At 41.3% G+C, this 14,531-nt stretch overlaps 1 protein-coding gene across 3 annotated transcripts in view; it reads right to left on the reverse strand.

The window, feature by feature from the left end:
- The window catches only part of ptprua (protein tyrosine phosphatase receptor type Ua), a 339,059-nt gene that overhangs the window by 261,872 nt on the left and 62,656 nt on the right, over positions 1-14,531 (reverse strand). The gene's annotated exons all lie outside the window — the stretch shown is intronic.

A 14,531-nucleotide genomic window follows, 5' to 3' on the forward strand; every position in this document is an offset into this window, starting at 1 on the left:
TGAAGTTGCTATCTAGGCACAGTAAACATGATAAGATTATCAAGAAAACTTCTACTGTAACATTAACATCCCAATTACTTCTCATTATGTTGTTCCAATTCAAAGGTAATATTTGAGGTAAAATCTGAATAACAAATAGAATTAAGCCAAAATATAATAACAGAACTCCCAACTCTCACGCATTCACCGTGAGACTCACGCAATTGACACTTTTCACACGCTCTCACACCACACATCCATTCTCAGGAAAGCCATTTATTGACCATAATATAGGCACGTTAGTTGGCTAGAAAAAGAGCTATAGAGAGTATTTTGCTAAATATGTGTACTATATTACATATTTATTATATTTGTACTTATATCATTAAATAAAGTTGTTATTATAATAAAAAACACATTATATTTAATTTGAGTTATTTTTAACCTTAAATAATACTACCAGCTGATAGGGCTGTCTGTGTGTAGCCTATTTTTCTTGAGAAAAATGAACGCCTATCTTGTGTACCTAATATTTATCCAAATGAGTCAACATTAAATCAAATCACAAGAATTGAATTGAAATCGTGAAATTTCTTTAAGAAATTTGTAAAAAAAAAAAAAAAAAAACTTAGCTTACCAGAAAATGTACCATATAAACATTGTAACATGTTGTCAAAATTCAGTTTAGTTACTAAAATGTTTTGACAATCACAATACACTTATTGTGATGCAAGTTTTTTTTTTTGCAAAACCCCCCCCCCCCCCCCCCAAGTTAAACTCAAAAGTATACAAAGAAAAACACTTTTAAAAATAACACATTTAATGGTGAATTGTTAATTTGCATACACGAGCAGTAACTGCACTACATGTACATATTCACAGGAATGATTATTGTAAACAAGATTTAATTTTGATTTATTTATTTACCTACCCATCTCTCTCACACACACACACTAACCCAACCCCTAAACCTACCCATCTCTCTCTCTCACACACACACACACACACACACACACACACACACACCTGACCCCTAAACCTACCCATCTCTCTCTCACACACACACACTAACCTGACCCCTAAACCTACCTCTCTCTCTCTCTCTCTCTCTCTCTCTCTCTCTCTCTCTCTCTCTCTCTCTCTCTCTCTCTCTCTCTCTCTCTCTCTCTCTCTCTCTCTCTCTCTCTCTCTCTCTCTCTCTCTCTCTCTCTCTCTCTCTCTCTCTCTCTCTCTCTCTCTCTCTCTCTCTCTCTCTCTCTCTCTCTCTCTCTCTCTCTCTCTCTCTCTCTCTCTCTCTCTCTCACACACACACCCACACCCACACCCACACCCACACCCACACCCACACCCACACCCACACCCACACCCACACCCACACCCACACCCACACCCACACCCACACACTAACCCGACCCCTTAACCTACCCATCACGCACATACACACAAGTCAAGCGTTTTTTTTTGTCTATAAAACGCCGATATCAGGCCGGGTGAAACCCGTAGTTGTTGGGACATCAGAGACCAGTTTGTCCAGGAGGGCAACATGTTTATTAGCAATAGCTAACGTTAGCTCCGTAGTGTCCGACGTTTTGAGCCATTCCTACGCACATTGCTTGATTTTTTTCCCATCGGACTTCAGTAAAGGGCTGCGGACCTTTCCCACCATCTTTTCCGACATGAAGAATACACTTTACGGGTGTTAATCGAGCTTGATCGCCGCTATCAGATGAAGATGCGCTGCTTACGTCCTCCTCTGTTTACATGTGCGTAGTGATATTGGCTTGATTTCGGCTGTGACCTACTTACATTTTCGATGCTGATTGGTTGAAAATCGAGCTCAACCGTTTTAGACGTCTCAATACGCAATCAATATAGTGCGCCAATAAATACACTTTTCTCATTAACTGCAGGAAAATGCGTGGAGAACTTTTTTCTTGGATACCTTTTATTAACGTTGAACATATTGAGCAAAAGAAAAAGTAGTGCCCCGTTTGTCGGAACGAAACCCTATTTCTAGGCCTCTTTTAGGCTACTGACAGCGGCCTACCTCTTTTAGGCTACTGACAGCGGCCTACAAAGGGTCATTGAAAAAACATGCATTTACCTCTACGTTTTTGCAAAACTCTCATAAAAAAAACCTACTTTGAATTCACTGCAGTTTCCTAGCCTAGAAAACTAATTTCTAGTCAGGCCAATCACATCGTGTATAGAGTCGGTGGGCGGGCTTAACATAATGACGGCAGAGTTGTGACGGTTCTGCGTGAATTCCCTGCTACTTGAAAACAAAGAAGATGGCTGCTGCTGCTGGCGAACAGCGGTCTTTCGAATTGGCTTTGGCCGCGACTCTGGAAGACTTGGAGTTAAGCTTTTCTTTGAGAAAAGAACAAAGAACGGCACTGAAGTCATTCTTAAAAAAGGAAGCTTACTTTATTTTCAAATGCGATTGAGCATTAAACACCATTCACTGGACATTTCATTTGAAAATTGCCATGATACGTAATAAAACATTGCCAAATTCATGTTCATCTGTTACAGATAAAACTGACTGCGCTTTTAGAATGTTTTTCTAATTGGTTTGGGTTGGGATGTGACTGTAATATCATATAAAAGTATACAAATATGCTCAAATTCACTCATTAATGTTCTCATGGCATTTAAAGTCCTCCAGTGGTAAAAATCAAGCTTTTAATGTTGTCTATATGTCTATGTGGTGTTTTTTAATATGGTTTAAGACCATGTGCAAATTCATAAGTCAGCACCATTGCTGAGTATTTTCTCCTGAAAACGTCTCCGGTTACTTGACTGTAACCTTGTTCCCTGAGAAAGCGGAACGAGATGCTGCGCTGCTCAGCGCATTGGGAACATATTTTATCGTGACCAGCTGTGAATATTGTGTATAACACGTCAATGAAATTGACCCGGAGGTAATATAGCCTCGGTCGGTGACGTCATCGGCGCGCCCCCGCGACACGAGGCTATAAGTAGATGAGCCACAGGTGCATCGTCAGGATATTTTGTCTGAAGAGCAGTCCTGGGACATCTTCAGCACGGCAAAGTAGCGCAGCATCTCGTTCCGCTTTCTCAGGGAACAAGGTTACAGTCAAGTAACCGGAGACGTTCCCTTTCGAAAGCTACAATCGATGCTGCGCTGCTCAGTGCATTGGGAACGAGAATACCCACGCCGCCGTGCTTGAAAATGTCTGGACCCCCACGGTTGTGCAAGTGTGTTTCACAAGAACGCAAGAAGGCCTAGACATTAGCTTGTGATGTCGACTCAAGGACATGAGAGCCCCGGAGTGGCATGAACATCCAAACTATAAAATCTTATGAATGTGTGCGGAGAGGACCAACCTGCCGCATCACAAACAAACTGCAAGGGGCACCTCTTGCCAAGGCAGCAGAGGAGGCGACCCCTCTGGTGGAGTGAGCCCTTAAACCCGTTGGCGAAGCTTGGCCGCGCGCCTCATAGGCAAGAGCAATAGCATCCCTGACCCAATGTGACATGGTCTGCTTAGTGGCGGCAGCCATCGGTTGCGGCCCCCATAACAGACGAAAAGTCGCTCTGACTTACGCCACTAGCTAGTGCGGTGGACGTAGGCCTGAAGAGCACGGACTGGACATAGTCTATGAGATCTCTCCTGTTCCGGCATCGTGAACGGCGGAGAGCAGAACTGCCCTACAAAGGCAAAAGACCTTAAGTCGCTAGAGTGTGGAACTGAGAAAAATGACTTTAAAGATTTTTAGTTGTCCCGTCAAATTAATTATAGGTAGGACACTGGAAATCTGGCAAATAGATGTTTTAGTAATGGAAATTATATACATAAAAAAATCTTGAGCTCAAACTTGACTTTTGACCACTATTTTAAAGTTACTGTACTCTGCCTTTGTATTGTCAGCAAAAAGTGAGAAGTCATGCCAAGGCAAAAGGCAGTAACTTCCACATTATCAATATTTGGTTGCTGATCACCATTAACAAAATCATTATAGTAACACCTGTATAAAATCTAGTGATCATGGCATTTATTTTGTATGATTTACAATTATTTATAGCCATCTACTTATTGCTATCATGGGCTTTAGCTGCATTCTGATATCATTAATACATTTGACATGACAAAATACCTCCATAGATATATTAGTCCAGCATTGGCTCGACCGTGTTTAGGGCGGGGCTGAAGGCGCCGGCGAAGTTTTGGCACTCTGCCAGCTAGATGCATGAGTGTTTCAACCAGGTCCTGTACCCGAACTGAGCGAGGCGGGGCTTTAATTCTTGGTTGTATTCATCTGATACGGCAATGTGTAACGTTTTTCTGTCAACTCTGCATAATCCTTCGCGATCGATTTCGCACGTTTGTCGACGGCGGGTTCAGACCATACCAAATGTTCTGACCGCAACTGTGCAGGACAAAGCTCTGAGGACATCAGAAGTTAGAGGGACTGATAAGCGTACAATCTGGTAGGTAGAATTATTTGATAGAACACCGGCACAGTAACTTCATATTGACGCGCGGCTAAACAAAGGCAGTGTACTGCCTTTGAACTCCATTTCGAGCGTTCCAAAACAAAGCCAAAGAGCGGTAACTGATGTTACGGTGTTCTGCCTTTGTTTCTCATGGGCTTTTGGAAGTTACTGTTAAGACAATTCATTATTTTCTCGAAAAAACAACGGAATTGATTCAAGATACTTATCCACATGATAAAGGAGGTCTTGAATGTGCCAAATATATAAATAACTCATTTTCGACCAAAAACGAAGTTACGGTCTTTTGCCTTTGCACGGCAGAGAAGGCCTCAAGCGTGACAGGATGTACAGTCGAAAAAGGCACCTTAGGCAGGTAATCAGGATGAGGATGCAAAATCACTTTCACCATTCCTGGGGCAAAGTCTAAGCAGGGTGGCGAAATCGACAGAGCCTGCATATCCCCAATTCTTTTCAAAGAAGTTATTGCCATAAGAAAAACCATCTTAGAGTCAGAAGTTTGTCAGACGCTGATTCTAGAGGTTCAAAAGGAGTCTCAACCAGACCCTCTAGGACTAAAGCTAAGTCCCATGATAGGATCTTGGTTTTATGAGAGGCCTCAGTCGTCTGCCCCATGAATGAAATGAACGAACAGAGGATGTCTCCCGAGTGGCACCCCGTCAACCAAGGCATGGCAAGCCGAAAGAGCGGCCACATAAACCTTGAGAATGGTGGGGCATGTGCCTGATGATAATATTTCCTGCAGGAATTCCAGAACTGAAGCAATCTGGCAGTTGACAGGAACTGCATTATTTATGACACACCACCTTTCAAAGACACTCCATTTGTTGACATAACTCTTTCTAGTGGAGGAAGCACTAGCACTGAGAATGATCTCAACAACAACAGGCGAAAAGCCCAGTGCCCCTCAGTTGGTACCCATCAGGGGCCAAACATGAAGGTTCCAGAGGTTGGGCCTGGGATGGAATATCGTGCGCTCCTTCTGAGACAGAAGGTCCCTCCTCTCCGGAATCGTCCAAGGCGAGCCGTTGAGGAGAGATATTATCTCGGAGAACCAAACTCTGGCTAGAACTCCTGGGAGCAGAGAAACTGGAGGAAAACGCATACATGCACATTCTAGGCCATGTGTGCGCCATCGCATCCAGACCCAGGGGCTGGGTGATTCAGAGATAAGTAGAGGTAACATTACGCTTTCTGATAAGAGGCGAAGAGGTCCACCTCCGTTTCATATCCAAATCTGTTTGACTACTTCTGGGTGGAGTTTCCATTCCCCTCTCAGTAGTTTCTGTCTGGACAGTAAATCCGCTCCCATATTCAGGTGCCCTGAGATGTACACTGCCCTGAGTGACAGGAACGTTCCTGGGCCCAGAGAAAGATGTGCCCCGCTATTCTGTTCAGATTGTGTGAGCACAAACCTCCCTGGTGATTATGTGAGAGACTGCCGCTGTGCCGCACTAGGACATGACAGTATCTCAACTGAGGGAGAGAGTATTTCAGGGCCAGAAATACAGTCATCAGCTTGAAGCAGTTGATGCCTCTCATTCCCCTTGAGCTGGACGACCACTTAAGACCGCTCCCCAGCCCATCAGGGAGGCGTCTGCCGTTAGCATTCTGCGACAGCAAGACGCACCTAAAGTGGGACCCAAAGCAAGGAACCGGGGTCTGAACCACATAGAAAGGGAACGAAGCCGCAGCGCGTAACCCTTACCATAAACATGGATTTTAGAAAGTGCACGAAGCGTTCAGCGCGTGACTCACCATAAACATGGATTTTAGAAAGGACACGAAGCACTCAGCGAGTGCTCTTGCCTTTATTTGCCCTTGGGGATTGTAGTTGAAATCCCCCGTTTTGAGCCACAACTGACATGGTCTCATGCGCAAAAGGCCCAGAGGAATCATTGTGGACGCAGCTGCCATGAGACCTATGTAATGTCCTGACCTAGCTAGATGTTGCTTAGGGTGTTAAAATTGGTCCTGACACGAGTGGGAGATAGCTGTGCCCCCGATGGTGACAGAGTCCCATTTAACCCCAAACATGTTACCCTCAGGGTGGGAGAGAGTACGCCCTTGGCGTTGACCTCAGCCCCCTAGAGATAACATGGCTAGGTCGAATGGAAGGACCCAATATTGGTAAGCTTTGCCCCCAAAAGCAAACTTGGGAACCTCCTGTGTTGTGGCAATATTCTATATGAAAATATACGTCCTTCAGATCGATCATGACAAATCAAACGTGATGTTGAATTTACGACACGATCGTCTTTACAGTTAACATCTTGAACTTGAGTGCTTTAACTGAACGGTTTAAGCCTCGAAGATCGAAGATTGGACGCAACCCCCCATCCTTCTTGGGGACCAGGAAGTATCTGCTGTAATAGCCTGACTCTCTCTCTAGAAGAGGAACATGTTCTATGGCCTCTTTGCTCAGCAGAGATTGTAGCTCTTGTGACAGTACATGCGCCAGTTCCGGTCTCACGGAAGTGAATACCACGCCGTTGAAACGCGGAGGATGATTAATAAATTGGATTCTATCCTATTGTACCAAGCAGATTGCTATTGTACTGTACCAAGCAGAAAAACCTGGCAGAAGTTTCCACGCTGCCAGACTCTATGGGAGTGGTATCAACTTAACACTTCCTTTTGAGGGGATGTTAGATGTTCCGTGTCCTGGATGACAGCAGAAAAGCAACAGAACATCTAACATTTCACTGGAAACCGCTGCTCCCCGAACCACCAGAGGTGGCGAGGAAGTACAGTGGTTTCGAGAGGGTGTCAGGTAGGAGCTGTTTGATTTACATGTCTCGTCCCGTAGGGGCACACCCCCACAGACCTGGGACAAAACAACCCTCAGGATTTTGTCTTAGGTCTATTATGCAGCTGCTGAGTGCAACGAGCAGGTCCCCAGTTTTTCTCGAGGGAGAGCGCAACTCGTTACACTCTGCTTTTGAACCCTCCTAAAATGACGATGAGCAAAAAGAGAAGAAAATGTCTCTTCAGACTGGCTCATCATCGTATAACCACACACCCCTGCACCCATGATAGTCTTAATACGTCAAGGGCACAAAGATGCACGAAGAATAAGGTTTTCCCATGAACGAGTTAACGTCATGGAGATCCTCAAGGAGAGCAGTCTAGCTGTAATCCGACCATCACACAAGTCACCACCTCGAGAACCTCTCAAACGTCTTGTCTTATAACGAGAGATGTGTTCGGAGGCAGCTTTAATTCCTCAGAATTAAATGTGGCCGGAGAACAGCCAGACAATATTATATTATATATATATATATATATATATATATATATATATATATATATATATATATATATATAATTATATTATATAAAATATTATAAAAATATCAGTTCCTCAGCAATAAACGCATCCCAATCAGACAAGCAAACACGGTCTGGATGATAGGCTGTGTTTAAATCTTTCATAATATCAACCTGGTATTCCTTTAACACGGCCATGGTGTACAACGCAGTACCAGCCTGACCGCTGAAAATGCATCTGATAATATGATCCCAGGGGAGAGATAGCCCGCGAGCGTCTCTCCAAACTGAGGCAATATCATATAATCGCGTGCCCTCGCACCCGCGATAGTAGAATGGCTCGATGTCGAGGACACAAGACATAAATATTTACAATCTTTATTTATTTATAGACTGTGTTTTATGGGACTCTTTTTGTTGTGATCAGATTAATCTGGCCACTGCACGAGCGATCGCCACGAGCGATCTCCTTTTAACATCACGGGAGAAACGCTCGGAGGCGACAAACCCACGAGATTCAATGTCCTCTGCCCGAGCCGAAGAAGCGCCGAGGCACGCTTCGGTAGTCAGGCAAAAGGACATCGTGATCTGGAGAGAGAGCGAGCGATAGGGACGCACCGTCTCTCGCTTCTCAGCCAGATCGCACGCGAGCCCCACAATTATTATGGGCTAATGAAATAAAAAAAAAATTGTAAAAAAAATTTTGCTTGAAATAAGCAAAGCGAACGCGAAGCACTTTAACTGTGAACATTCCACTGTGCTCGCAATCACCATGCTCAAATGCAAGGGCAGCGTGTTCTTTCCCAAACAAACAAAGCAGTAAGTGTGTGTATCCAGTTCTGACATGGGACGGGACTCGGGAGCATGGAGGAACACAACACTTATTGTTTTGTTGGCTCATTTCTCCTCTTTTTTTACTTTTTAAACTCTTTGATGTACGAGAGAGAAAAAGGCTTGAGAAATGAGAAATTTTCTGCACACTGCCTGAATAAACTAACTCCTAGCAAAGATCTGTAGCAAATAAAAGGTAGAGAGAGAGAGTTTTGACGTTCACACTTGCACAGTAATGGTCTGAAGACAAAAGACCTGACGATGCACTTGTGGCTCATCTACTTATAGCCTCGTGTCGCGGGGGCGCGCCGATGACGTCACCGACCGAGGCTATATTACCTCCGGGTCAATTTCATTGACGTGTTATACACAATATTCACAGCTGGTCACGATAAAATATGTTCCCAATGCGCTGAGCAGCGCAGCATCGATTGTAGCTTTCGAAAGGGAACTGCAGTGAACCAAAGACAGTCTCAAAAACGCGGTTTGAAATTGCTGATGTTTCTGATGTCACAAACTACCTTGTAATCAATCACGTCAACGTGTGATCGTCAACGAGTGGATTTCTTTCTTTTTTTTCTTTTTTTATAATTCTCTTTATTGAGGTTTTTTACATATCAAATACAGAAAGACAAAAACACAATAACAAACAACATACATCAGAGGGCATCATTTCCATTTCCATGCTAAGCCAATCAATTAAACATTCTCACTAAAGTGATCTATGAAAGTTTGCCACATTGAATAAAATATTTCAGATTTCCCCCTCAACAAGTATTTAATTTTCTCCAATTTCAAATGAACCATTGTGTCTTTCATTAAGGCTGAGTGAGCAGGGGGCATTTTTTGTTTCCAACACAAGAGAATCAATCTCCGCGCTAACAAGGTCACAAAACAAACCATGCTGTTTTGGGTGTCCGAAAGTTGTACATTGACTGGTTTCACACCAAAAAGAGCCCAGATTGGTTCTGGCTTAAGCTGTTTTTTTTTCAAAATCTTGGAAAGGGTTTGAAATATAGTGTTCCAATAGGTCGTAATGTGAGGACAATTCCAAAACATATGTGCAAGTGAGGCTGGCCCTCGTGAACATCTATCACAAGAAGGACTAATGGAAGGAAACATCTTTGACAACTTTAATTTGGATAAATGCAATCTGTGTAGCACCTTGAACTGCAAAAGACCATGTCTAATACATACAGAGGTAGAATGAACATTTCTTTGGGCTTTTGACCATTGATTGTCTGTAATAGACACCCCTAGGTCATCTTGCCAGGCTCTTTTCAAATGGTCCAATGTAGGTAACGAGTGGATTTCTGAGCTGGTGTGAGTGTAAGTGGAGGCGGGGCTAATTTGCATATTCATAGAACCGCATATACTAAATGAGGCAAGGGTGTAGAGTTACATTCAAGCTATTTTAAGGAACGATATGAAAAAAAATTCAAGGAAAAAAAACGCTTAAATATGTCATTTTGGATCAAAGATGAGTTTTAAGGGATAAAATGATTGACTAATGGGGAACTTTAACAGTGAATGAGTTACTGTAGCGGTTTTGAGGAAAGGATATGCAATAGCCATTTTCGTATATTATTGGACATTGACTACACTGTCTAAACAAATGGATCTGTTTGGGTTTTATTACTTGTAAAATAACAGTGCGGACAGTCAGCCCTGAAAATTGGATTTGGAAAACCAATTGGAATCGTATGTAGTGTGAAGAAAGGCTAATCACTCGCACTAAAACTAATGGTGCAAACGAAAAGACGCTCTCGCCTGTGAATGTAGTGATGTGGAATTATCTCAGGCAAAAATGATTGAGTACCACACCTGAACTCAGACTCCAGCTAAAAGCTTTTCTGTGCTTTTTGTTTCCCTTAATTTCATCTAATAACTCTGGTTTCCTCGGCTCTGTGTGTAAGTGGAGGTGTGTGTTTCGGCTCAATTAGCTCCAAGCTTGGAGGACGCTGAGGTAAAGACGGGTCAGGTAGATTGCCATCACCTGCCAAACATCAACATCACTAGAGACACTGAGACGAAACACGAAACTCACGTAATAGACTCATCACCAGTGAGAGGTGACCCACTCCTATGTTTGTCTGTTGGAAAACATGCTCTCAACAGAAGCTAATAATACTCCATCTAGAGTAGCATCTAAAAACAGAAGCACTCTCACAATAACATGCTCTCATGCTACATTACAGGAGGGGAAATATAGCCGGGAACATGAAATTGGAACGAACTACTCACATAAACAGAAGAACATCTCAATAGATTCAAGCATTCAACAGCCCCATAGTATAAAGAACCATGTGGGTTCTTGAATATTTAAAGAAATAATTTTTGAAGAACGATTTATGCCAGAAAGGTTCTAAGGAAAAATGTTGACACAATGTTGAAAAATTACATATTATGCCGCTTTTCACAAGATGTAATATAAATCTATGGTGTCCCCTGAATGTGTCTGTGAAATTTCAGCCCAAAATACCCCCCAGATCATTTATTACAGATTGTCAAAGTTGCCCCTTTTTGGGTGTGAGCAAAAACACGCCGTTTGTGTGTGTCCCTTTAAATGCAATGAGCTGCTGCTCCCTGCACCTGTTCAGAAGAGGATCGATTCTTTACATGAGCTTCTACCATTTCCGAATGGTTAATGGATACATTTATGTAGTTGTTGTGGAGTTACATTGATTCAGCTCATCGACTTCCCTGAGGTCTTTATAAGACAGCTGAGGCATTTTTTGGTCAAATAGTGTTCTATGCTCGTCTGTGCAGCAACGACACAACAGTTTGCATGCTTTGATCGAACTTTTGCCATTGCGTTAGAACTGGTTACACCGTTGTTGCTTCCGAAAACCAAATGCCGGCGCCATGGGTGGAAACATGCAAATTAAGGGGTGGTAATATTATAATAAGATCCCCTTCCTATGTCAGAAGGGGAGCGAAATCTGATTGGCTTATTTTTTCACATGCTTGCAGAGAAAGGCTTACCAAAACAGTTACTGGCTTGTCACTTTTCACGTTTTCTGGGTTGGTAGATGAACCGGGGACACGATTATAGCACTTAAACACGGAAAAAGTCAGATTTCCATGATATGTCCCCTTTAAATGATTGTATAATATTTTTCATTTTCAAGAATATTTTTTTAATATTACTGTTCTAGCGTATTTGTTCAAATAAATACAGCCTGGGTGAGCATGAGACTTATATATATATATATAGTTTTTTTTTTTACTAAATTAAAGAAAACATTAAAAAATCTTTCTGACCCCAAATTTTTGAAGGGTAGAGTATTTTTTGTGTGTAATTTCTCTAAACTGATATATATTAATTAATCATTGTCAGTCATGCACTTTCTTAATTAGCTTTGTTAGACTCTCATATTACCCAGTGCTCTTTTTCTTGTAAAGAAGGAAAAATAAAATGTTAATATATATATATATATATATATATATATATATATATAGCAAGTGAACACGATAAAATTACCTACTGCATCTGTTGTATTTAGACGAACATGACTTTGGGATGAACAGGACCAACAGAAACCTTTTTTTTTTTTAGTTTGTGAAAGTTTTCAGTTTTCTGTCAACATTTTGTGTTTTAGAAAAACAGTTTAGCTCTCTGACATCTTAAATCATAATTATATTCAAGTCACGACAGGATTAAACGCTGTTTCTCTCCAAAGCTACAAGACCAGCTCTTGAGAAAGTCTTTCAGTTTCTTTAGTTGTCAAAATTAAATAGCAAAGACAGGCTTATATTACATTGGTTTATAATCCTCAGCTGCCATCTCCAGTCATTTAAGAGCAGGATTTTCAGTTATCGGGGAAGGAACTTCATGTCATTGTAAACACAGCTTTAGAGTCAGTACTGCTTTCATCCGAGTCTTCGGTCTGTGAAAAGCAAAGATAATGATTATTACAGAAGAGCTGTAAAGCTTTTATCACCACTACCGTGAAGAGTGAGAAATGATGATGTCAAAAATTATTATTGCTCGTTTTGTCTATCTCTGTTCTTCTGGTGTGAAAGTATCACAGTGGTTTCACTCCTCATAGATTAGAAACATTATAACATTTCAATAACAGAACACTCTGATGAATTTAGTGAGTTTATTTATTCACCAGACTGATTCAAACCAGTCACTCCTAAGTTTGTGTGTCTTTTTAGATGATTCATTGGTTGTTACTATGTGCCGCATCTGAAATTCTATTATTATTTATTATCTAATCATTCAATTCAGATTGCAAAATCACATTAACAACTTATGATTCAAAATGATTCAAGGCACAGATTTCGATTTGGAACAGGAAATGCTGGTTGGTCAGTTCTCAGTTACATTCCAGTTACAAAATTTGTTTCAGAAAGCAGCGATGTGTGAAATCGCTTTGCATTTGTATCTTTACATACTTCACATAGTATGTTTTGGACCTTAGTAAACGCATTGCCTCATAGCAGGCTGATTTCTGAAGGTGCTAAAGAGGCTGTCTGACTCCGTGCCAGACCCCATTCATGGGCTATGGTGAGGTTGGCTCCGGGGCCCATGCTCCCTTTGTTTGTTTACCTTTCCATCTGCTACTTTAATAATGCAGAGGCCTTACTCCACTCTCAGGCATTATGAGCACACAGCTCATCTCAAGCTGCCTGTGGTGTGTCTGCCTTCATTTTCAGTCAAGTTGTTGACTCATTTTGAACTACACTGTCCAGACCAATAACATATACATACACCTGACAAAGGTGTTATTCATGTTATTCGCTGCACTTTTTAGTGGTGAGCTTTGACATATCCCATTCAAACAATTTACAGTAGTGTCTTGATTACTGTCTGTATGAATGTGCAACAGGAGTCAAATCAGTATTCTCTTACAAGTACCACAGCGACAGTGACCAAAGTACGTCAATAAAACTGAAAAGTCAAGACAAGAGTCCAATCGAGCCGCGAGTTCATCCGTCAAATCTTTTAATCAGCAATGACACAATAAATTGATCAAAAATTACAGTAAAGACATCCATAATGCAATTACAATTCAATTGTAATAATTATTCACAAGATTGCAGTTTGGTGAGCAGCCTTGGTAAGCATAAGAGGCTTGTTTGAAAACATAGACGCAAACACACACACACACACACACACAAAGTGTGTTTTAAGTGTATCCGTATAGACTTATAATTATTTATAAATATTTATTTAACCACAATTCATTTTGCTCCACAAGTTCCAAGAACATTATGTTCTTCAATGAAACAATATTATATAATAATAATTATTATTACTACATTACATTAATTATATTAATTATGTTAATAATAATAAATGTAAGTTTTATTCATCCTCTGGCCCCACTGGAAGTTTGCTGAGGCCCCCTAGTGGGCCCCAGCTCCCTGTTTGAGAATCACTGTGAGACCACTAAAGAGTCTTTGATGACTGCGATGGACACTTTTCTTTAAGGTGACGTGAAGTTAAAATAAGTTAATTGTCTCGAGACCCCTGCATTCTGTAGGATCAAGTGTTTCCGAACGCATGATTGATCAAACACATGCACACACCATCACAGTCACTGTGGCACTGTCTGAGAGAAGTGTGTTTGTGGGAGTAGAATTTGCTCAACTCTTTTAACTGCATTGTGTTGACATTCCACTGATGTTCCTCATTAGAGCAGGCTTTACCCATGATCCTTTGGTTCTTCAAGTGCTCAGTTATGAATTTAATGAAATTCTTATTATTTAATTCTGTGTTTTCATGTGTGTGTGTCTTCCTAGAGGAAATGTTATTACTCAGAGGTAGCACTTTAATAGCTCAGGAAAGTTAATAAAGTATTTTATATTTCTTTGAAATATCAACTAAAATTACTTTGTAAAAAATAGAATCAGCTTTAAACTTGTGGATAAATAGCTCAGATCATTTGATGAGAAAAGTTCATATTGCGTTTTTATTGAAATCTCTGACTTTAAATTATTTTAAATCTGTACACAGAGT

The sequence above is a fragment of the Abramis brama genome (assembly GCF_963993115.1).
Source record: "Abramis brama genome assembly, chromosome: 12".
Classification (NCBI taxonomy): Eukaryota; Metazoa; Chordata; class Actinopteri; order Cypriniformes; family Leuciscidae; genus Abramis; species Abramis brama.